The sequence below is a fragment of the Kryptolebias marmoratus genome, linkage group LG10 (assembly GCF_001649575.2).
Source record: "Kryptolebias marmoratus isolate JLee-2015 linkage group LG10, ASM164957v2, whole genome shotgun sequence".
NCBI lineage: Eukaryota > Metazoa > Chordata > Actinopteri > Cyprinodontiformes > Rivulidae > Kryptolebias > Kryptolebias marmoratus.
In genome coordinates, this window is record NC_051439.1 from 21,538,071 (window position 1) to 21,549,746 (window position 11,676).

An 11,676-nucleotide genomic window follows, 5' to 3' on the forward strand; every position below is an offset into this window, starting at 1 on the left:
TAAAAGTCAGATTGAAACCCAATTTTTTCTTTCTTGTCAGTCATTGTTTTTCTCCAAAAAAAAAAAAATCAATGGATTGAATATTGTTTGTAATTGTGCTCCTTTTTTTGCGTGTACTTTTAATTGGCAACACAGATTATAAAATATTGTTGACTGGAATTAAAATGCATGTGGTGAAGCTTAAACAGACCTTGTGAGCTCTAAATTAAATGTAGCCCCGGCTGGAGAGCACCAGCCTGTAATTGTTAATCAATAATCTATTGACGTTTACATCCAGTCACTAACCTGTGTGGCTTTACTGATCAGTCTTCGAGCTCTCTGTGTCAATCAGGCTGCTTCATGATCATTTAAAACCAAAGGAGGGCTCCACCGGCTTTGAAAAACTAAAGTGAACGTTTCAACACGTGCATGAGTTACTTAAACTGCAGCAATCATGGCTGTAGGTGTTCGAATTTGTAGAAAACAAACCGCTTTTGATTAAAATGCAGGAACATTTTTCTATTTTACACAAAAGTTGATTTTAAAAATCTCCAAATATAAGCTAAACTGAACTTCATGAGGCGACAACATTATGAACAAAATAAAGTCCGTCATCCAGACTGTCTAAAACAAACAAAAAAAAAAAGATTTACGTTTATAAAAGTGGGTTTTATCAAATATTCCAAAGCAAAACTAAACCAAAACTTTTCCTGCCCCATAAGTCTGTGCATGCTTAAAGATCAACAACAGGTAATCTTCCAGAAAAATGATGGTTTGTCCATAAACATAGTCTTGAAAATATTTCCAGCTAAGGAACAAACAAACAAAGTTCACCCTGAAAAGAAATACGAATTAATATTATCAGCCTGACACCGGGTGTCATATTCCACTGAGCTTTGACTGAACTTAATGATGTCTGTGCTCAGAATACAGGAATATTACAAATAATATGAACACTGACGGTTCTAATGACAGTGTTTGGGTCTCACTTCAAACTCTGAAAAATAAAGTAGTTCTGCAAAAAAACAGCAATCGAATGCAGGAAGTATGGTTCAAATTTGTTGCTAAAACATTTACTTGTATGCAAACTGAACCTGTCTGTTATAAAACTCAACTAGTAGAAACAACTGTGGGTTTTTTCAAGCCCAAGAAATCTTTTTTCCATTCTGTGTAAAAACATAAAAACAAAAAAGAATAATGAATAGTCGTAAATTTAACAGTTCATCATAAAGTGAAGAAGTAAATAAAGTGAGCAACATCACCACAGAGATTACCGCAATATTTCCTGAGTCTGAATATTATAAAATAAAAATGAATACAATTAAAGAAACCAATATACAACAGGACCAATAAAAGCATGTAAATGAGCCAAGTAAATCCTATAAAAGAGCAGCACAGCAGAAAACAGAAGCACTTTGAATTATTACAAAGGAAAAATAAAGTGTTTGCTGTTTCACTTCTTTTATAAAGTGAATGCTTTGATATACTCCCTTCATAAAAATTACTACCACATTACCAGTATTATTTATGTTTTTGAGCAAACTAAGAGAAATGCATAAAGTTGTGTTAAAATTAGATGTGTAAAATTTAAAAGATTATAGTTTTTATTCGTTTGAATGAACACATTGATTTGTGTTGTGTTCACGTTTTAGTTAACCATGTATTTCCTGTTTGAACGCTGAAGACGAGTGATCAGTGTGATCAGTAGATGGTTGAAGAGGCTGTCAGCTGCAGCCTGGCTGCTCTTCATCATTGTTTTACAGAGAACAGCTCCCCTAGTGGACACATGAGGAACTCCTTCTTCCTCACAGCTGAACTCAGAGCTGCTGGGAGGAATTTCCACATATTATTTTTGACTCGAGGAGTGAAAGGAAGCTGGATTAGATGCTCTAATCCAGCTAAACTGTGGCATCAATCAGGCAAACCTTTAAACCAGTCGGAGGCGGGCTCGGGCTGCTCTGATTGACAGCTGCAGGACTGGAGAGAGGACGATGGCAGGGACGCTGGACCATTGCTGCTGCAGGGCCAGACTTCTGTAAAAACCAAAGGTGTTTCAATCCCTGCAAGTTCACAATCCTCTTACTGGCCATTGGTTCTTCTTCTGCTAATGCAGTTAAAAACCCAGTCCATCCTGCTTTATCCACTTAGAGGGACAATGGCCCCCATGAGCTGGTCGTTGGGATTATGTGGAGTAAATCCAGAGGGAGCAGGAGGTGAAAGTGATCGGTGGCCACAGACAAGAACAACAACTCCTTATCTCGATGCTTCTCGGGGTGCTGGTTCTGATTTTAAAAGTGAAGCTTTAAAAAGGTGTGAAAAGCGACGCATGTTTCACACTTTTCTGTTTGTAAATGTGACTGCTGATGGGAGTGATGAAGCAGATCCCCCCTTCCTCCTCCTCCTCCTCCTCTCAGCAAAGAAAAGATAGAAATCAGTCAAACTAAACTGAGACCTTAAAAGAACAGAAGCTGCTTGAGTACAAACCAGACCACAACCCTGAACACACTTCACTGAGGAACAATTTAACCTGTAAAGACATTGTTAATTTCTATTTTTACACGCCTACACAATCGCAGCATCTGAGCCTTTTATCTTCGTCTCGCTTTATTATCTTTCTGTGCCCGTTAGTTTCCTTCCTCTGCTGTGTTCTTCGTATTTTCTGCATGAACAATGAGAGCAAAATGACAACTGGAGACGAATACTTCACTTCTTCGGACTTACAGGACTTAAATGAAAGATGAAAATAATAGTTGTCATTATTTTAATAAGTATATAAATAATTATTTTGCTAAAAAAACAGAACTTTAAAATCCAGAAACTCACTTAGTCCTAGTTAAAAGAGATATTAGAAATAAATCATGTGGAAAAATCTGTCAATAATAATTTATAAATTTAAATCATTTAAAAAAGAATTTAAATGACACTGATTGAAATGTGAAGTGCAGTTTTTTTTCACACAAATCACAGGAAGATTTAAAAAATAAAAGCAAAAAGACATCCTTTACTGAATGAAAATTAGGAATTCACAAGTTAAAATATCTTTAGTAATAAATTAAACTAAATTCATTTTGTAGAATCTGTATATTTTTAAGAAAACAAGCCTTACATCTATTAAAAGAAAACATTTCACACAATAAATAAAACCTTTCAGAATAAATTACATTTAATAATGAAACACAAACTTGTCGATACTTAACCTTTTCGTGTGCAAAATTCTGGATAAATATTGGTGACGCTGTGTTAAAAAAGGATACCATATATTTCTTTTTTTTTTTTTTAAAGGAGAACAAAATGTGTGAATGTTGGTGAAATGGTTAAAAAAAGAAAAACCCATGAAGGCATTTTAAAAAGTTCCTATCAGTGCGCTGAACTTCAGAAAACAAACATTATTAAGAGACTATGAGCATTCAAAGATAAGCAACACTTAAATGAGTTTATGTCAAATAATTTCAAACACAAAAATGAATATTTTACAGCTTGGTTTTGACCTCTGAATGAACAAATTTCTTTGTAATAAATTAAATACTGTTCTCAGTCTCAGGTGAGGAATTCCTGTCAGTTTTGTCAGACCTTGTGGCAGCTCAGACGTGAATCTCAGATTGTTTGTTTCCATCGTTCTAAGAAACCAGCTGACAGTAAACACAAACAGGATGTCGTTGTGAAAGCTTCTGGATGAGCAGTAAGGTCCTCATCAGGCCGCTAAGGGCAAGTGGAGGAAACTCAAACATAAAACTCAAGTTTGTAGCCCTGCTGGGAGTGTTTTTCCTCTCGCTTTCTCGTTTGTATTCACTTGACTGTTACTTTTGTTGGCTTGCATTCAGTCTACACATCATGTTTAAGCACTAAACTAATCATTTAAGTTTAGTAAAAATGCATCTCATTTGTCTGTTTACTTTCTGATTTATTAAGCTAAATATAACACTCACAAGGGAGTTTAATGTTCACGAGGGTTTCCATTTTCCTGGGCCTCGTTTCCTGATTATAATCATTTTAAACCTGTTTGAAATATTTGCTCCACAAGTTTTCTCTTAAAGCAGTCACAGAGCTGTCGAAAGTATCCACTTCAAACTCTTCTAAATTTAGTTTCCAGAGTCGTAGCGAGCTCGAACACTTTTTTTGGCAACATTTTTCACAAACTCAAGGTGAGTTTTGGCCTATTCTCTGGGAGTTCTCACACCAATGTGTCAATTCAGTGGGATTCCAACTAAAAAACTGTATATTTTCTCATAATATTGTGTTCAGCTTAGCCCCAAAATACAACCCAGTGAGATCCTACCTTAAATGGTAGTATCTCAGTGTTTAATTACTGTTAAATACCACTTTTATTGTTGTTTTATGATATATAAATTGATGCAACTAGGCTGGAAAAACAAAGACTAACTTTAACATCATCTGACCATGAATATCAAATGACTGCCACATATAGAAAATTTAAGTTGTAGATCATTTTAAGATGCATCACAGCTCAAGGGTTTATATTAACTATTATTATAAGGAAAACAGAACGACACTGTTTGACAACATAACTGTAGCAGAGGCACAAAATCAATCAGGAGGAGAAATGACCTTATAAGAAGTTCAAGAAAACTGGAACACATCCATTTAGGAAGGCTGTAAGAAATCTGTATTACAGATGCAGATTTCATGTCTCTTGATTCCTTTACTTCCCTCTAAGTGGAGCTTTGCAGTTTCTCTGTCATCCTAAGGCCTCAACTATTGCTGGAAATACAAACTCAAGGTGAGTTTTTGGCCTATTCAAAGCTTGGGGTCTGAAGAGCTTCAACAGGAGAGTTCAAGGATCAGCTGCAGCCTTGTTCTGTTATTACCAGCTCATGTGTTTAATGGTAAAATGTCACATGTGTTCCCTCTGCACTGAGCTCAGGCACTTGGACATGAACCTCTTTACCCAAAGAAGCCCACTGCAGACAAAAGAGGCCTCCTCTGCTGTCAAGATAATGCCACAGCAGCTTTTGTAAAGTCATAAGGCTATTGTGTATTCCATTTCTCTGCAGGTTTGCAGAGGCCCACATACAGAGACGCACTTCAGCACAAACACACACAAAGACGACAGAGAACGATGACAGAATTGGACGCCTCTACTCCTCTGAAGACGCCGCTCGTAGGAGAAAAAGATGGGACTGAGGGGGGAACAAAAGAAGAGCGTTTCAAAAGCACTTCTGAACACCGAGATCAAAGAGGAGAGAAGCGTGTGTGCACAGAGGAAAAAAAAAAATCATAAATTTTAAGTAAACAAGGCGAAACGGAGTGAGTGGTGGAGCACAGCGGGGAAACAGAGGTGTCATAGCATCTTAACCACGACCACAAGGTGTCTTTTACTGGCACACACGAGGTCGGGTTATCTTGCGGAAGAATTGACTTTTCTCTTGGTGTTGCCGAAGGCCGGCAGGTGTTTGTGCAGCGCGACAAGGCAGCTGCAGCAGAGTGAGGAGATAACAACCAGAAAAACAAGCCCTCCTCCTCCACCTCCGTGTTTTCTTTTCTTCACTTTCTGGGACTGGGGTTTTCTGAGGATGCTACAATCAGACAAAGCTGCATTTTTGTTTGTTCTCTTCCAGCACCAGAGACGTAGAAAAAAGTTGTGGTAAAAAATGCTAGATGAAAAGCAGATAAAGAGGAGAGGGGTTTGTGACCTTTTGTGGGACAGATGAACCCGGAGGACAAGTAGTGATCTGAGTGTTTCACCTTGTTTTTAACTATGTTGACATTTCATCACCTTTTACTAAGGTGAGAAGCTGTTATGACAGAGTCTGTCTGTATGACTAAATGTGTGGGTGTGAAAGTGAGGAAGGAGTATTTTTGTTCTCATTACATCTGATTGAAGACATCTAAATACTTGTAATTTTTTTTTACTTTTAGAAATGTTACCTTTGTTGAAATACAATGGTATATTTTCAGTTGTCTTCATTGTAAAATAAACACTTTCTTGTTCATTGTGGAAAATTATAACCGTTTTCAGTCATTATAAGTAAAACTTTTGGATCTTTCTTTAAGAACAGTGAAAGTCCCAACTATACATCAAAGGTTTGAAGATAATTAGTTTGTGAGATAGTTCTGAGGGTGTCAAAGAATGCTGTTTCACCATTAACTAGATATAAAGTTAGGCCTAGCTCCAGTTAGATCACCCTTCAACATCCTGCAGTTTTGCACAACAACAACATGTCACAGGCAAATAAAGTACTCAGTGCATCACTTCTTATTCTGACAATGTGACAAAGGTGCTAGGACGGTTGGTCAAAAGACTTGGCAAGAGTTTAAAAACAAATCACGGTCAAAAACAGCTCCAAACCTTCTCACAATTGCACTAGAAACCAGTGTAATGTCATCCATGTTTTGTCAGAAAAAATTTTTTTTGATGTTTTTAGAACCATAGTTGGCTATCACAAATTTACCAACCTTTTACATCTTCCATAAAAGGTCTGCAACTTCACAGGTTGAATTGTTTCTCCAGGTTTTGTGTATGAAGGAAATATGTATCATCTGCATGTGTGTGAATGGTTGTGTGCCTTCGTGAACAAGCGACCTGTCCAGAGAGCATCTCCTTCTCGTCTCACAGCTGGAATTAGGCTCCAGCTGCTTGTGAACCTGAGCACGAACAAGTGGGTAAAGAAAAAGAATACAAACCAATTAAGTTGATTTAAACTGAACACCTGACATTTTAAAAGTAGTGTCTCACCGGGTTGCAACAGTTCGACGAGTTCGCGACTCAAAGTTGCACGAACTCGAAAATATGGTGGATTGTTTGCAACCAAACGACTAGTGAGCCACGCAGCTGCGTTTTAAGCAACCATTTTTCAAATTACGGCTTCTTTTTGTGTGCACAGCTTGCAAAACTGTATTCTAGGCTGTGCACATTCTTTTGTTGCCTTCATTCACATCGCACCAACCACAGCTGGCAACTGAAATTAATAAAGACAGATTCGGACCAGTTTTTTAAGGATTATATTTATTTACTGCCGTTTAATGGTCAGGTTAGAGATGGCAACCCTTTGAAACAAGTTTAAAAAACAACACAATATCAGCGTTACTATAAAGTTCTTTTTTTAGTCATTGCCATCAATATCTTTGTTTTCTGCCTTCTTCTGTTGTGATTTTACTTTTTTAATGATGTTAATTCATTTTATGTTGCCTGTTCTTTCAATAATTTTATAAATATGACCTTCCATTTCCATTTTTGACCAGTGCTGCCAGATTTTATAACAAACAATCAGCTCTCCAGTAAAAAAAAGGATTAAAAAAAACATTTAAAGAGGAGGTAACTCTGCTGACTTCTGTGAAAGACAGACTACAAATGGCCATCAGCATAAAGATCATTCAAGATTTTCTTAAATTACATTTAGATTCCTAAAACATAGATGTTTTTATATATAATATTACCCCATCTAGAAGGACCCACAGCAGAAAGAAATGGTAATAAATTCATCAAAGTGACTACATGCAAATTTTACAAATCACTTTAAATGTTGTAACCATTTGTTCTGATTGATCATTATTAATATTTTATATATTTTAGGAAAGTGATCAGCTGGTAGCAGAAAGAAAAAATCATATTTTGCTCTGCAGGCCTCGCTGCCACTCCCTGCTCTGAATACACGCCACGTTTGCTGAATTACTCTGATTCTCTTTCTGATAACAGAGGGGAATCAACAACAACACGTAATGAATGCAGCTACCTCATAACCAGACGCTGGGAACATTTCTCGCACAGTTTAGCCGTTTGACAATCAAACGAGAGCGTCTTGAGGGCAAATTCTCTAAACATTTCCACAATATAAATTGACCATGTTAAGGGAATGGCGACAACACACGTTCCCCCATGAGTGTTTAGTTTTCCAAGAACAAAAAGAAAAGAAAAAAAAAATGCAGAGGCTGCAGTTTTGTTTTCAGCTAACCTCCATCCACAAACTGGCGCCTACAAGCAGCACCTGACTGCTCGGCAGATTAGCAGCTGCTGCCTCTCTGCAGCACAAAAACACATTTAGTTTGCTTTGTTTTAGCAGATGATGTAAAGCTAATAAATCCACTCCTTCTGATTTTTTTTCTTTACCCATGAATTACATTATCTGGCTGACAATCCCTGATAATTGATATCTTTTTCTCGTTTTCGCTCTCCTCCTCTGAGCAAAGGCAGTTCAATTATTCATTGTCTTCACTACTGAGAGATCTACTATATGCCACAAAGGCTTAACGCACATTGTCACAGTTAATGGAAAGAGCAATCAAATATTTTAGGAAAAACCAAATATGCGGATGTGTCGGCAGCAATTTACCAAGACATATTTTAACACTGTAGATCCGAGGAAGGAGGGGACCAAAATGATTCGGGGGAAATCAAACGAGACGGCTGATGAATTTTCGCCCCTTGTTCCAGGGAATGTAAGTCGCCACCTACCTCAAGAGAACCGGAGGAGGAAATAAGTCAGCTCCTCAGAGCGCGGGGTGTGGCACGGCGGCATTAAGTGGCGTAATTAATAGTATTCTCACAAATCTGGAGAAGTTATTAGGGTGCATGAGAAAGTCGCGCCTTAAGAGGCTCTCAAATTGCACTCTAAGATTTGCCACTTCCAGCAGTCGTTTAATAGCTCATTTGAAACTGTTGACCCCAGTTAGCAGAACAAGCCCATTTAAGCTTTTAGTGAATGGGTTCATATTTGAATGGGCTAAATGAAGACAGAGATATTTGGAGCTTGAAGAAACACCAATTCATTACCTGATACAGACGGCGGAGCAGTGAAGGTTTATTACCGCACACTCCTCCTCTTCTATCTGCAGACGATTTAATGTAAAGATGAAAATAAAAGATTATCTTTGAAAAACATCCATCACTGAAAATATCAGAAAATGCCACATGTAGGGGAGAAGAATTGTAACACGCTATAATACTCTTGAGGAAATATTTGCCAATCTAAAAATTTCTCATGGTAAATGTTAGCAGAGAAACAGTGGAGCTGCCAATGGAATCCAATTAAAGCAATCCTCACAATGTTTTTTTGAGGATTTTCACAGGAATGCCAGCAACTGGAGATATCGGTGCATAAATTAACTGCAGCGGATTTAATTACACACAGAAAGGCAAGAGGTAGACGGATGGAAAGAAAAGGAAACAGGGAGGATTGAAGGTGATGAGATTTCTTTCGTTCTTACACCAATAAGTTGGAAAAAAAAAAAAAACTTGAAGACACTCACCGTGCTGCAGGCTCCTCCATCTGTCTCTGACACACTCACACACACACAGCCCCGCGGTCCAGCAGGAGCAGGTTAAAGGTGTCTTCTCTCTTGGCTCCACTCGTCCTCCAGCCTGAAAATTTTATTTTTGCAAAACACACTCTCACACACACACACAAGCTCTCTTCACCTGAAACTAAAATTTCACCTTACAGAAGTTTTACCTGTTTAGTTTCACTCCCCCCCCCCCACCACCACCACCACATTCCTCTCCAAATCAATTTCTTTCTTTTCTTTGCTTCTTTTTTGGAGACGAGGTGTGTGTATGGGTGTGTGTGTGTGTTGTGTTGTTTTATGCTTTACACATAAATGTGATGCATAGACTCGGCTTGCTCATATCTGCCTGCATTGCACGTGGGCGGGTGTAAATCCTCATCTTCCTGTATATCCATTAGTAATGCAACACTCTAAAAATAAAGTGTGCCGCGGCGTATCAGTGCCTATGAACATGTTGCCTGTGTAATCACATTTTATATACTTCTTTTTTATCTGTTGTCTGAAAGGGGTGGGGGCTGAGAAGGGGGGGGGGTGTTTGCTAGCTCTGGTGCAGCAGTTACAGATGGCACTATGGGCTAGTTGTGAGAAGCAGCTAAAAGTCTCACACCAGCACCATGGCTTGTAGAGTGAAAGGTGAGATAAGTCTTGGTTCTTTAACCTCCTCCTCCTCCTCCTCCCTGCTGCACTGACACAAATCAGCATGCTTAGAATACACTGCATAAGTTATCAGCTCCTTGGATAGCAATGCGTGAGGGGAGAGGAAGAAGAGGAGACTTCTATCACTTAATGAAAAATAGCTTTCCTTTTGGACAGAACTTCATAGGGCTGCAATCAAGCCCTGGCCCCCAGTTCTTGACGTGCAATCGAGGCAAATCAAGTCAGCATCTATTAATAATATTTCCCTGGCTTCTTTCATTCCAGCGCATGTCCTACCACTGTCAACGCTGTGATGGAGCACTGCCTTTATCTCCACCCCGGCCTGCTCTGTCACAGTGATAAACAATTCTAACAAGAATCAGAATAAAGATCTCCCCAGTAGACTTTCAGAGATAGAGGGGGCCCTTTTTTTCTCATTTTCTAGACGGCAAAATTTAATCTAGTCCCCCCCCACCCCTTTCCCTCCTTCTGCCTGCTTCCTCTTCTGCCGCCCTCCTCATCTTCCTTTTTTCTCTGCTTCCTTCTTCCCTGCTCATATTTTTTTTTTTTTGCAAGCGTCACATTCAAAGAGATGCAAATTTCCTCCAAGCTGGGACAGTTGGAGTGAATGGCAAAACAAGGGGGAGTGTCATTCGATTACTTTTCAGCGACCGAATCACTGGACAGACGGTGGATGAGGAAAGGTGAGGCTCAAATCTGACCTCCGGGATGAAGTAACAAAGCTGCAGCAGGACGCAGACTCACAGAATTTTCTGCTTTCTGGATGTTGATTTCATGTTTTCACTCAGCCCGTACAAGTGTCTCAGTTTTTGGGTCAGAAGCAAGTGAAGATATGAACTAACGGGGGAAAAAAGGGGGAAATGTCATACAGTTTCATAAAAAATGCAAACAAATCGGCAGGAGTTTTTGGTTGGAATCACAGGTGTCTAAAATGTACATGTAAGCATCAATTTAAATTCCTAACAGATTCCTGAAAAACCTGCGTAAGTGTAGCTTTGCAGTCAGAATATATTGTGAATTTGTATGCAACTTTGGAAGAAAAATAAGTTGCTCAAAAAAGATTACAGACAAAAATATAAATCTTTAAATTTTCTAAAATGTAAGCAAAGCTGAGGAGGACGGCAGGCAAAGGATAAAATTCAATTTTGCTTAATAAAAACCAAAAGTGCTGCTTTCCAAAAACTTAAATCCAAACCGTGGTGCAAGAGTGAATGTGAGGACAATGCTCATCCACTACCACACCAACTTTTAGCTTCAGATATTCAGAATTGGATGAGTTATAGCCATTTTTGGATAGTTGTAGATGTCAACTCAATGCTTACTTTCTGAAAGTTTCCTAAAATCCGTTCGGTAGTTCCAGAGATATTTTGGTGAAAGCATAAATAAATAAATGCACACAAACTCAGCAAACATTGTTGACACGCCATCGCCTTTGACGGTCGCTAAAGTTTTATGATTTTAATCATTTATTGTCATTAAGCATATAGATATTTTCTTGTAGTTTCATTTATTTAGTTATTTTACCATACCCCATGTGCACAAAACCGCTTTATGAACGCTTGTTTTTTTTTTTTTTTAAGTTTTCTTTGCACATTTGTTGCATGAGTTTTTATTGGATTCTTATTTCTTTGCTCTAGAAACGAATTACAAATCCATTTTTTTTTAGGTTAAACTTCATGTTGATGTTAATTAAAACAAAACAAAATCACAGTTTCAACTTAATACCAAAAGATAAAATGAGAGCAGATGATACTGTCCTGACCCACACATGCAGGATGGTTTCTGATACATGGCGCCAAC